Below are 13,562 nucleotides of genomic sequence, written 5' to 3'. Positions count from 1 at the left end.
TTCGTTGATGCGGCCATTGATGTGTTCTAAGAATGCTTTCATGGCCGGGTTGGTTAGCACGTTCTATGGGACGTTTGCGTCCCAACACCTGCATAGGCGAAAGTTAGGTTATCTTGGGGATAGTCAACTGTGGAAGAAATATGCGTTTGCTTACTCTTCCTGCTGGAATTATTTCTTAAGCTAGACTAGCAATGAGCGCAGCTGCAGATTGCAGATTTATGTTTACACTTAAACTGAATATTAGAAAATAGAAGTCGTAAGTAAACTTCAGCAAGCGTGCTAGGGTATTGCAGTGTAGTTTTTAGGTTGGTGGCGGGAAATTTACTCGCTTGGGTATCCGTAGCAATGCATTGCTCAATTTAGGTATTGTTTCGTTATACAACAATTAAAGTTAGAGAAGTATTGTAAGAACCATTCACCGCTCTGTACTCTCTGTGGACGACTGGAGAAGTGGTGGACATAATTTTACGGTAGGTTACAATAAGGAAATAACATAATTCATTTGAAGAAGGCAAAACAGCTATTTAGGTTATTTTAGGTGTCAATCCCTCATTAAGATATTTTCAGATACAATTAAATTTACATATTATGCTTCAGGAAGTGTGAAACGAATGTACATCTTGAAATTTATTAACCTTCCTTTAGTCGCTCACGGAGATTTCCTCCGGGCCGATTACATTTTGCCGGGCTGAGTGGCTCAGACGGTTAAGGCGCTGGCCTTCTAACCCCAACTTGGCAGGTTCGATCCTGGCTCAGTCCGGTGGTATTTGAAGGTGCTCAAATACGACAGCCCCGTGTCGGTAGATTTACTGGCACGTAAAAGAACTCCTGCGGGACTAAATTCCGGCACCTCGGCGTCTCCGAAGACCTTAAAAAGTAGTTAGTGGGACGTAAAACAAATAACATTAGATTACATTTTGCACGGTACTGAACTTCTCAGTTGAACTGTTGGTCTCCCCACCCCTATACCTTTCTCCTTGTTCATTTGGACTCGTCCTGTCAGCATTTCGGCGCGATCGTGCATCCTGTGAGCGAATGTGGGATCATTGTTGTGACAAGTGACATCACCTGGACGTTTCGTCCGTGTGCAAATAAGCAAAAATCCTTATATTTTAGTGCATATTATTTACTTTCTAAGACGAGGACTTTGTTGTTCTGTTCTTCTAAACGTATTTTAGAAAAATATTTCATATTTCGTATGATGTGATCGTCGTAGGTAATATCATAAGACCATTCGTCACATTTAAGGTCGACAGTATTCTGATTTTAGATCAAACAAACTGTGTAAGAATAACCTACTAATACATAAAAGGGTTTTTTTTAATTATACCGAAGAATACTGCAAACGAACATGCCAAAACAACATCTCAAAGGACGAAAATTACGCGCATTTTTAGCCCTGGCGGTTATCTCCGTGCACGTCTAGTAACGTAATAATTTTCGCGCTACTAAAGAAGGGTTAATTGAATGGTGAGGAAAAAATAGATTTAAACCTAAAAATCCGGGCCCTTCTTATTTCATATGAAAACTCCAACTGTTTGCAACTGAGCACGTGTAAGCTATCATTGACGAGAATGAGAATGAGACACCATAGAGTGGCTAGAACTTCGGACAATGGACGTGGTACAAACCAACAGAAGCATTACATAATTACGATTGTGCTGTAAGAAGTTTGTCCCGGAGGAGAAAGGTACACAGTACAATGGCAGTAATAAGCTGTATTCCGAGGTTAAAAAAAGTACTCCATATTCCCTCGCTACGCAAATTGGTAACCCTAGAGCCTTCACAAATAATCCCGTTGGGCTTCAAGCATGCATAATGGTAGGAAAATAAGAGAAGTGAAGTGATTGTGGGACCAGCTTTGTGTTCGAGTCTGCACGCAATAGGCTGGTGCCAGTCAGCTTCTTTGCGGGGCATACAACGGCTCCTCGAGTTCTTACACGTGTTGCTAGCGGGGAATATCACTCGGCCATTTTTACAGCTGTTGTTGTTGTTGTTGTTTGGGTTATCAGTCACTAGACTGGTTTGATGCCACCCTATCCTGTACTAACCTTTTCATTTCTACTGTATCATAATCCGTTTGTCATATTCATGCCTTGGTCTACCCGTACAGCTCTCGCCACTTCCCTCAAACTAACTGAGCGAGTCCTGAGTCTATCTCTTCTTCTGTTGCACATTTCGCCGGATGTTCTCTCTCTCTAATCCGATTCATTATCTCTTCATTTGTGACTCGATACCCCATCTCATTTTCAGCATTCTTCTGTAACATCACACTTCAAAATCTTCTTTTCTCCTTCTTCTTGTACTACTTACTCCACACAGTTCCATGTTCCGCACAAAACTCTGCGGTCTACTGTGTGTTTGATGTGAACAAATGTATTCTCTTAAGGAAGGGCCGTTCTTGTTTGTGCCAGTCTGGATTTGATGTACTCGTGCCCACCTGGTGGCCATGACCGTTAAGGCGTCAAGTCTTTATGGTCTGACACCGAGGTTAGCAGGTTCGAGACTCGTTGGTGGAAAAATGTTAACCGGCTGGTGTCCAAGTTCTAATCACTAGATTGCGTGCCGAAAGCTTGTATTCAATTCCAAATCTCCCTGTGGTGTTCTTGTGAAGTGAGAACATATGACGCTACTGATAGTGATTTGTCCGTCGGATGGAGACGATAAGCCTCGAGCAGAATCATTGATGCTAATTCGACTGGAGTAAGCTAGACGCCGACACTGGTTTTCATTCTCTCCTTACCTCATTATCGTTGTTATTAGCAGCACCACTAAAAGCAACACAAATAAATAAATAAATAAATACATAAATAAATAAATAAATAAAATAGTATTAAAATATTTCTTTTCTCTTGTGGAGGTATTCTGCAAAACTCTAGCGGTAGCCTTCAATTTGGTAAATAAAATAATTAATAATTTAACAGATTTTCGACCGGGTGAAATATTTTTAGCCAAGTTCGTTTAATTCCTCTAGCCTCTGGTGACTGGGCATTTGTGATGGTCTTAATACTTACCTTCATTTCCATAAAACATACCGCATTACCGATTTCCATAGGAACACGAAATATTGAATACATGTCTCCGAAGGCGTCAATAAACGCTTCCCGCCGTAAAACGGGGATTAATCCACATGCGTTGTTGAACCCAAATAATTGAAATAAGAAACCACTTTCCCTTTGCGAAAATCGAATGATCATAAGTATATCTTCCGGCCATGGTCAACCATCAGCGGCTGCTCATTTGAGATGGCAACCAGCCATAACTCACAGCCTGCACGGTTGCTAGTAACATTGTCTGGCCATCCATCCATACCTTAGATCACTGCCTGCACGGTTGCTGTGGTCACACATTTTGTCGTGTTACGTTACGCAAATTTTCGGATGACCCCCAGCCATAAGACATATTTATGTCAACATGGTCCGGACGAATAAGAATACAGCATGGCGGCAGCAGATCTTTGTCTTCTACAGTTACAATGTATTTTTTGACTCAGGAAGCCATGGGTTAATTAATTTGATTGCTTTGGCATTTCTGTCTATTGAGGTCTGTACGCCATTGCTCTTGATGACAGGTCTGGCAGCACAGTTTGATATGTCATTGCTATATTTATGTACTGACTATACCACCTAATGCCAGCAATTCTCTCTCTCTGAGAAAAAACTGCAGACATAATATCCGCAGGGCCAAGAAATTCTCTCTCAGGTCGGAGATTTCTCAGTCCAGATCGACCACCAACCAAATTTGGACTGCAGAATTTGGCTGCGTGTTCTCATGTGAAATGCGGAGAAAATGTACTAGATTTTTGTTTTGTTACTGTTTTTTGCGTCTGAAACATGGCAGACAATATGAAAAGGTCACAGTGGCTGTCAGAAATTTCATATCTGTATGAGACAAAGATTGAGAATGACTAAATATTGCGAACTAAAAATGCTGAAACATGGAAGCGGATTTCACGGAGGTGTTTAGTGAAACATAAAACAACCTGTCATAATACAACTGAATAGTAGTAATATTTAACTGTATATTAATTTAAGTTGGGTTCATATCTCACCGTCGCAGCCCTGAAGGTGGTTTTCCGTTTTTTCCCCATTTTCACACCAGCCATAAGCTGGGGACGTACCTTAAGGCCACGGCCGCTACCTTCCAAACCCTAGCCCTTTTCCATCCTTGCGTCGTGGAAACCTTCGATGTGTAGGTAGGCTTTAAGCAACTAAAAAAAAAAAAATTCATTTAAAGCGCATATTTTCAAACTTCATTACAAAACAGTACGAATATTCACATATCAATAAATTCATAACATTCAATATCATCGTCCGAAGAAAAGACTGTTTTAATATTTAGATATTCAGGCCCATAATGTACAGTCGCTCGAACAAAAAATGAGCTCATGCTATTGTATAAATAAAATTCCTCCAGGTACATTTTTCACAGAAACAATTGAACGTATAAAGTTTGTTGTGGGTATCCTTAGGGTATGCATCTACATTGGAGGGGAATGATATCTAAATAATAATAATAATAATAATAATAATAATAATAATAATAATAATAATAATAATAATAATAATCAACACTGTATCTAGAGGGAAAGCAACAAATGCCAAATGGACGAATTTAGTACGGAAAGACCTACAATACCTAAACATTGATCACATTGACATTTACAACCGAGATAAATTCAGAAAGTTAGTCAAGACATCTGACTCTCTCCAGTCACTAACAACTAAATCACTGCGTCCAGGAGTAGGAGTGAAATGGACTCAAGAAAGAAAAGACATCCATTAGCGCTAGAATGAAAGAATACTGGGCTAAGAGGAAGAAAAGAGCTCACCAGAGTTAAGAACCACGTGGTCCATCGTAGGCCTAAACGAATAATAATAATAATAATAATAATAATAATAATAATAATAATAATAATAATAAAAGGAAATGTATGTCTGTGCGCGTATCTACGATGCCCAGCCAAATCTACGGCAGAGTGAACCCTTGAACTTACCATTCCATCGTTGGTCGGCCACGGCTGCTACAGTAGAACAATATAGAACTCTTAAATCATGGGTCGTTGCGGGAATAAATTCGGTCACGATCTTAACCAAACGATGGGGTTCAGAAGAGAGCCTAACTACTTGAAATGAGGAGCAAATATGTGCTTACTAACTTTTATTAAAATTGAAATTCACGACAACATTATTATTTTAATATAAATCCTTGAAATTAAAAAAAAATTATTATTGAATGTTTCAAACGCAGTCACATTGCATAGCGTTGATTTATTTCTCACAATATCGAAGAGTTGCTTCGGAGAAATTAGTACATTAGTGGACAGCGAAACTGAAAAACTGAAAAAGGAAAGACCTGAAAACCGGGCACCTATTACTCCAAACGAGAACTGAGAATTAATCCACACGATCCGTGGAAAATCTGACTTTCAACAAGTAGAACGCCTGATTTTCTCTCAATTAAGGTTATCCACCAGTCGAATACCCTTTACGGATACGGAACACCCGCCGAATGGACCCTTAATCGAACCAAATTGACTATCAGTTGCTTTGGATAGGTTGCGAAATATTATGGGAAAGCATGGTGTTCACTACGAGTTAACAGCATCATTCACAATTGAAATAAAATTCCACCATGTATTTGTCATTCATGACACCCTTAAGTGATAAGGTAATCCCGATGCTGAATGTGCATCACCCAAACAGCTGTTCGGAAGGAACCAACAACGACATGATCCGCGAGGATCTTACGTTACGTCGTTCTAAAGGAACAAAACTGCGAAATGCAGGAAACACTTATTCATCACGCATTTAGAATAAATGCCAAACACTGAAGTTAATTACAAAAAGTGGTAAATCACTTGAAAAGTATTATCAAACCGATTTTCAGGTTAGAAATGGTTTTGTTACGCTTAATAAAATTACCAGTCCACATTGAAAAATATTACAACTTTAAGGAATTCTTTCCTTTGAAAAACAATGACTACCATTACAGATCCATCTACTTGTTGTCTGTCCCAACACACTACCTATAAAGTGATTATTTAATCGAATTCAAGTACGAATAAAATGAAAGTACGACAAAGATTGAAAATAAAATAATATTACTGGCTGACGAATCGAAACCGCATTCGTAACTCAAGTCTCACACTAATACACTGAGTGTCAATATGCACACTATCAAAACGAAACGGACGTCAGAACGACAAAACAATTAAGTCCGTAAAATAAAATAACATATCGAAGTCATTAAACTCAACACGCATGGAGAATTACAGTAAAAATATTTAATCTCCATCAGGTCGATATCCAATATTTGGGCAACCCTCATTCACCGATAGCGGCCCCGTTATCTTAAGGAACACCCTTCAGCTGTTGGAGCTACGCACTAGTTGGCCTCATTATACCGATCTAACCCTCTTCATATTTCATATTTTACTGTAGGTGCTACCTTCGTCCAGGTCACTTCGCAAAAACAAAAGAAACATCTAATCTGAGACTTGAGTATGTACAGCTGACATCCCAGACCTATCGTCGGGCTCACTTAAAATCTGTACATCCTAACACTAATCTCTATGTACACGATACCTTCCAAATTCTATCGTCGGGCGTGAACTAGGACATCTCATCATCAGTAACTTCAAGGATAACATGTGACGTCCTAATTCTATGGTCGGGCGTAAAAATGGGTCGTACTACGCATCCCTTAGCATATCAGGCGAACTAACAATTTCAAACCAACTCTGACATTTCAATACACAAGGAACCACGTCTCTTACTATTAAACGAATGCAAGTCGAAAAATGCAGTAAGTCTCCATCTCGTTACAATACGTGAACTCGAAAATAAATATACGTGACGAACAATTCTCCAACTCAAACACAATCTCAGCCTGTGCAATGAAGTTTTTAGGGAAGCAATGATAACTCCCAACACACGTCTACCATTTAGTGGATGTATTCAAATAATAATCATCACTACCGCATTAGAAACTCTCAAATCGCCTACCGTCAATTCCAAATATTTATATCAATGACATATCCAGTGAAACGAAATTCAATACAACACCAACCATGTATTCTAAATGCTCTTTTATCCTTGAGGTCACATTATCTTAATATTCATACGGGCATTACGTAACCAGTCACCTGACTTTTACTACCAAGATTTTTAACCTTTTACTAGTCGTTTTCACTTGGGATCTTACTAGAAATCTACGATGCCTCATACAGTACACGTCTCAAATTTCGGATTGGTAGCGGAATACTCTACAGCCTGTCACAATACAGTCTGTTTCACAAATACTTCCTCGGCAAACATAGCCTGTCTCAAACTCATTCTCCTCGCCTTATCCCAGCGGTATCACTTAAAATCCAGGCTTCATTTCATCTTCAATATTCCTATCCCTCTCATCTCCACATATATAAATTCTTCGCTCTCAATCCATTTTTCTTATATTTCCAAGACCCTTTTTATTTTTCAATCCTCTAGTGAAAACAACCACCATTATAAAATACACCTCTTTATTTTACTATTACTACGACTTTCGGACCTCGAGAATCCAAGAACACACCGCGATTTTCCGTATCATTGATATACACGATGTCCCAAAATTTTTACTTCCCATGAATAAATATAACTCTATCGAATTTTACTGGAATTATCTGAATGCCTGCGATCCTTGTAAAATATACCGGTTAAATGCACTTTTAACATAGAAAAATTTCTTTATCCCGCGGTAGACATTATTATTATTATTATTATTATTATTATTATTATTATTATTATTATTATTATTATTATTATCATCGACAAACATTTCTGAATTCAACTGATATTTCAAATTAAGACATTCGCCACGACTATTTTATCAATATAGCTTTCCGAATTTTCCTCACTTTGGACAATATCTCATAGAACATTAACACCAGATTTAAACGTCGCATTTTTGCGGTTTCTTGACGTGAAATTTACAAACTAAAATTTTCACACGCTGACCAAAATTATAACACTTTTCGCCTGATAATTACAAATATCAACCCGACAATCATCTTGAAAAATTTGTTGGGACAGAACAATAAAATCTAACTACCACATAATACAAATATAGACAGACCTGCAAAATGGAGTCATCCTCAGTATTCTGGCTACATTGTTGCCAGATGACCTCGTGCCTTTAGCCGTACATTGGTACAAATAACGTAATCTTCTTCAACATATCAATCTTACAAACACTGCCTTTTCACACGATATTAAATTACAACACAAATCACGCACTTTCCTCGTTATAATTTGTACCACGAACCTCTCTTGTTCTGCAATCAACTGCGACTGTCTGCTTTCTTCCCAGAGTTGTCTCTCCCTGTCACCCACCACACAACAGGTGTTCAACAGATAGCGAACTCAGAACTACTCTGACTAGCTTCCCCAACTCTCTTACCACTTTCAAACGCACATGAGGTGATATAATAAAATCTGCTGTGTAGACTACTTTAACAGACGCCTATACTTTCACAGTTTTTCGGCAAAAGTTCAGAAATTTTCAGTCACCTTCCCTTTCTAACCGAATATGTGGACCTCAGCCACTAACATGTATTAAGTTGTTTGTAGATCAATCTGGTACAATTTTCTGCTGACGACGGGCGTAAGCTACCGCCGCTTCAAAAACCAGATCGACACTGAAAAATATGCAATGGGGGGTTCCTCTTATAGTCTTAGGAGGGACGCTACACACACTACTAAGCTTGATTGGGTAATCTGCTAATTTCGCGTCCAATAGACCGATTTTTATGAGACTTGTCCCAGAATTCCGGACAGACTTGTAATTATTTTAGATGTTAATCGCATAATTTTACCACACTCGCAACAGGTGAAATAAATTATTTCTGCCCGGACGTTTCGCGCGTTTTCTTCATCCATTGACCTTGGCACGTGGAGCTAGTTCACTGATCTGACGCGGATTTGTACTTAGGCTTAACTGCATTTATAATTTACCCTGGGGGATCTGTCTTCACGTAGGGTTTAAGAATAATTTAGATTATTTATTTCTTTATTTACTGTATTGCCAAAATCCCTCGTTACGCAGAATTCCGTGAATTTAAGGAATTATCGGGCACTCGAAGTCCGCAGAGGTGTCACGGTATTTCACGAGCCTGCCGCGGGTGAGATCTTTCCCACGCGACATCGAGGCTCTTAGGAGCGCAACATGGCTGCCCTGAAAAATAAAAGTAGCTTGTTGATTTGAAATAAATATTGAGAAAAATAAAAAAATATTTTTCTCATCGTAGAATTATGGGTTCAATAGGTAGATGGAATGGCGGTCTAAATGCACCTCGAAGCCGGATTTTTAATTTTCGCTTTCGTTGGTGAATTATGGACGAAAAACTGGCTGAAAACGTGTGTAGGGATATGACAATCCAGGATTAAATACATAAATTCACTGTCGCTAGGCATATGTACATACAGTAAGATAGGTAATACAGGCCAAGGAGCCATTTTCGGTCCCCGACACGAGGAGCCACATTCAGTCCGTAATATCGGAACTGTTTGTGTGTATGTGTATCATGTGTGCAATGCCCGGCCAAATCTACGACGCATAGGCGTATTCTTAGATGAATCTTTACACAGGTGAAGACCTGCTTTCATTATTACTTTTAATCGCTTTAATTATTTATTTCATATTTACCCGATATTCATTTCATTCACTTAAAATGTTAGGGAATAAGAGGATTTCGCCATACCAGCAATACAACGTGAACCGTAATTTCTTTCAACTAACTCAATTTTATATTTTATTATGTTATATATTTAGAGGAAAGAAAATAGTGCGTAAGATAGATAATAATAAACAAGGGATAGTAATGCATGTATCAGTCAAGGTGCCCTTGTCGTTAAGTCCGTGATATCCGGAAGTGTTTGTATGTACGCATTTGTGCGATGCCCAGCCAGATCTACGGCACACAGAGATCCAAAATTTTTGTCCTAGGTGGGCACAGCATCTCGCAGATCATGTATGGCAGTGTTAGAGTAATTCTTGCTCCAAGAAATAAAGCTGTCAACGTCATTAGCAAGCAACCCAAGTCTATCGGCACGGCATGTAATACTGACGTGGCTGTCATCTATACGACAGAGCTTTTGAACTACTTGGAGCGGACGATTGTAGCACCGATTATCCTTATGAGGAATATGAATCCATCTTCCCTCTGCAACGGAAAACGACTCTCGGTCAAGAAACTGATGCCTAATATTATTGAAGCCACCATCATGACGGAGCATGAGGCGGCGAAGTAGTTTTCATTTCTTGAATTCAAATCATCCGTTCGGATAAACCGTTTCGATTTAGACGTCTGCAGTTCCCCGTTCGTTTCAGTTTCGCTGTGAGCATCAACAAGGCACAAGGATAAGTTGTAGGACTAAATCTTCGGAAACCGTCTTCCCCCATGGTTAACTGTACATAGGTTGTTCAAGAGTTGGAAAAGCAAACGCACTACACATCACAACTCCAAATTGAGAGAGACTTAATATAGCTTATCCGGAAGCTCTATAAGGATAAACTAGTTTGTTTTTTATATAATATGGTATTTTATATTGTTTTAATATTTTTAAATTATTATTTATTATGTTGATAATAAATTACATTTTGATAAAATATTAAATGCGGAGAACATGCAATATTGTGTGTTTACTCTTTCTTGAGTGATTATACAAGGCAATGTAAATGTAAATAAACAATCGATAATTGCTCCCCAAGGTTTTCTTTGCGAGTGTATGATCAAGTCAAACTTTTCTCTATCGAGTACCGGAATCTCTCTCATGTGTCAATAGCGCCGAAGTTTCATTGTGAAATTTAGCGTCGGAAATACTTGAGTTATTTGTGAATTTGTATATGATGATGTTTGATTTAGAAAGTTACTAGTATTACGTGTAATATTTTCTTTGGTAATTACAGTAGGTTATAACTTGTAATGTTAAGCTAGGGGTAAGTTCAACCTATAGTATTGTAAGCCGTAGGATTAAGCACTGGAAATACTTAAGTTGCGTGTGAATTTGTATATGATGATGCTTAATTTAGAATGTTGAACTACCAGTATTTTTTGTAGACTAATATTTTCTTTCCATGGAATTGCTTCTTGTACTCGTCTTGTTTTTTTTTGGGGGGGGGGGTAATTATGTTTACTTTACTTTGTTATCACACTACTGTAAGTGACCATTGACACCGGTATATTTCCCATTTGCGATGTATTTGTTAATAATAATAATAATAATAATAATAATAATAATAATAATAAAATTTACGGTCTAAGGTATTGTTTTCCTTCTCCTGCATGAAGACATTTTCTATTGCTTGCTGTCATGTACTGGTTTAAAGACAACCAACTTTTCGTTCTTTTTCTCGTCCATTCACTAGGACGTGTCGTGTTTTGTCGGAGCCCACCTGTTGCGTGTTCTGTTTGCGCTGCTCCAGACCGGAGATAATAAGTGAGCGGCCAACACAAACGCTTCTTGCGTGTCCTTGGAGGGTACAGCCAGATCTCGCGATAGAAATATATTTATTAACAGCTGCTGCCGTACGCGTGGAGTAGATTCAATTAAACACAAACGGAGAACATGATTTTAAATTACACTTACATTCCAATGCCAGACAGTTATACAGTATTTATGGTCATGTTTTAAAATTGGACGATCAATATAAAATAGGTATGATTTAATGTTCTATTGTAATTTAGGTACTAGACTTCGGACTGCGGACGAACATTTGAGGAGGGAGAGCTGTTTTGCAATTACAGTACTTTGTATTGAGGTATTGCATTACAACAAATAGAATAATAATAAGAGCCTGTCAGTAATGAAATTTATACATTCAGTTTTATGTTATCGAATATAAATGCTTGCCAATTTGCTCACTTCTAAGACCCAAGCATTCATTTCCATTGCTCAGTGTTGAGGATCGAATCCGACACGGTCGATTGCTATTTAAAGAAACCCTTGTGCGAGCAAAATGCCGTCGTTCCAACATATCTTGGGGGAATTTAACGGTTATGAAGCCCAATATGTGTCATCATCATCATCATCAGCAGCATCATCATCGTCATCATCATAATCGTCATCACTGTTCAACAAAGAAAAAAGGTCTAGGAGGTTTTTAACCAATTTCTTGTATGCCGACGGTACTGAATTCAGAATGGAACTTAATTTTGTCGAATTGATTCTTGTTTTTCCTTTATATAGAATCTTATCATTTTACCCCACAATACTGTATTTTATCAACCTCATCCATAATTGTTTTGCAATTTATCGATGCCAATGTTCGAAAAAACGTCCATTTTCGCTGTTTTCTACTCTATTGACATTCCAAAAATCATTCTCGTCCCGCTCGATATACTTACTATTGGACTGAGTAGCAATTTTTAGGGCACTAAACGAAGATGGCGATTGCTTCAAATATATTTCTAGATTCCTTCTCCGATTCAGTATGGAAAAATTAAAACAGGAATCTTTGATGACCCTCAAATTCGTAAAAACATCAACGATTCAAATTTTATGAACTGCATGACTGAAGCTTTCGCCGGGCACATCTCCTTCATGGTTCTCAAGAATTTCTCTGGTAACCATAAAGCACAAAATTACGAGGAACTTTTACAAAATATGCTGTCGAAATTTAAAAATCTGGGTGATAATATTATTGTAAAGGCAAACTATCTTCATAACCACTTGCAAATATTTCGAGAAAATCTTGTTGATTTGAGTGAGGGATACGGGGAGGGGTTTCATCAAGATATAAAATTGATGTAGGAAAGGTATCAAGGCAGATGGGGCAAGCATATTATAGCGAACTATTGCTAGAGTTTTCAGCGTGATTGTTCTGATGGCCCACATAGAAGGAAATCATACAAACGGCAATTTTAAACACTATATAATTGTGATAATTTGTGTAACGTGCGCGACAAAATGTATGACGGAAGTGTAACCATAGCAACCGTGCAGGCAGTGATGTAAGACAATGTTACCTAGCAATCGTGTAGGCTGTCTTATGGCTGGTTGCCATCTGAAATTAGCAGCCGTTGATGGATGGTCATGACCAGAAGACATATTTATGGTCATTTGATTTTCGCTAAGGGAAAAGTGGTTTCTTCTTTTTATAATTATCCTTGAGTGTTGTATAGGTTTATAATTTAATGTGACTTATGAATCACTTTGTTTATTCGAATTTTAAAACAGTTTTACGTCTTGGTAAGTAGTAACAACTGTATGGGAAACCAGGCATGGGGCTTACAATATTGTAGCTGACTTCACACGTAACAAACAGTTGGGCAATCACTGTCTGACGCCACAGGAAACGGTCCGCTGATGGCGCGAAAAACTAATCTAGGTTCCAAGTTTATTGGGACCTCCTCTGCCCTATTTTCGGTTCATGACTCACTGTAATGTTAAACTGTTCCTTGAGCTTCCGCTACAACCTCCAAGGTATTAACGGAAACGGACACTTTACTTTCATTTTGTTACACTGGGGCCAGTACAAGTACTGATTGGAATAGTGTGGGTACTTTTCCTTGCGAGCGACTG

The 13,562-nt window shown here is 38.3% G+C and overlaps 1 protein-coding gene across 2 annotated transcripts in view; it reads left to right on the top strand.

The window, feature by feature from the left end:
- The window catches only part of LOC136858688 (uncharacterized), a 748,600-nt gene that overhangs the window by 230,130 nt on the left and 504,908 nt on the right, over window positions 1-13,562 (top strand). The gene's annotated exons all lie outside the window — the stretch shown is intronic.

The sequence above is a fragment of the Anabrus simplex genome, chromosome 1 (genome assembly GCF_040414725.1).
Source record: "Anabrus simplex isolate iqAnaSimp1 chromosome 1, ASM4041472v1, whole genome shotgun sequence".
Classification (NCBI taxonomy): domain Eukaryota; kingdom Metazoa; phylum Arthropoda; class Insecta; order Orthoptera; family Tettigoniidae; genus Anabrus; species Anabrus simplex.
The sequence above is the reverse complement of the archived record's forward strand: the minus strand, read 5'-3'. Positions and strand labels throughout refer to the sequence as shown.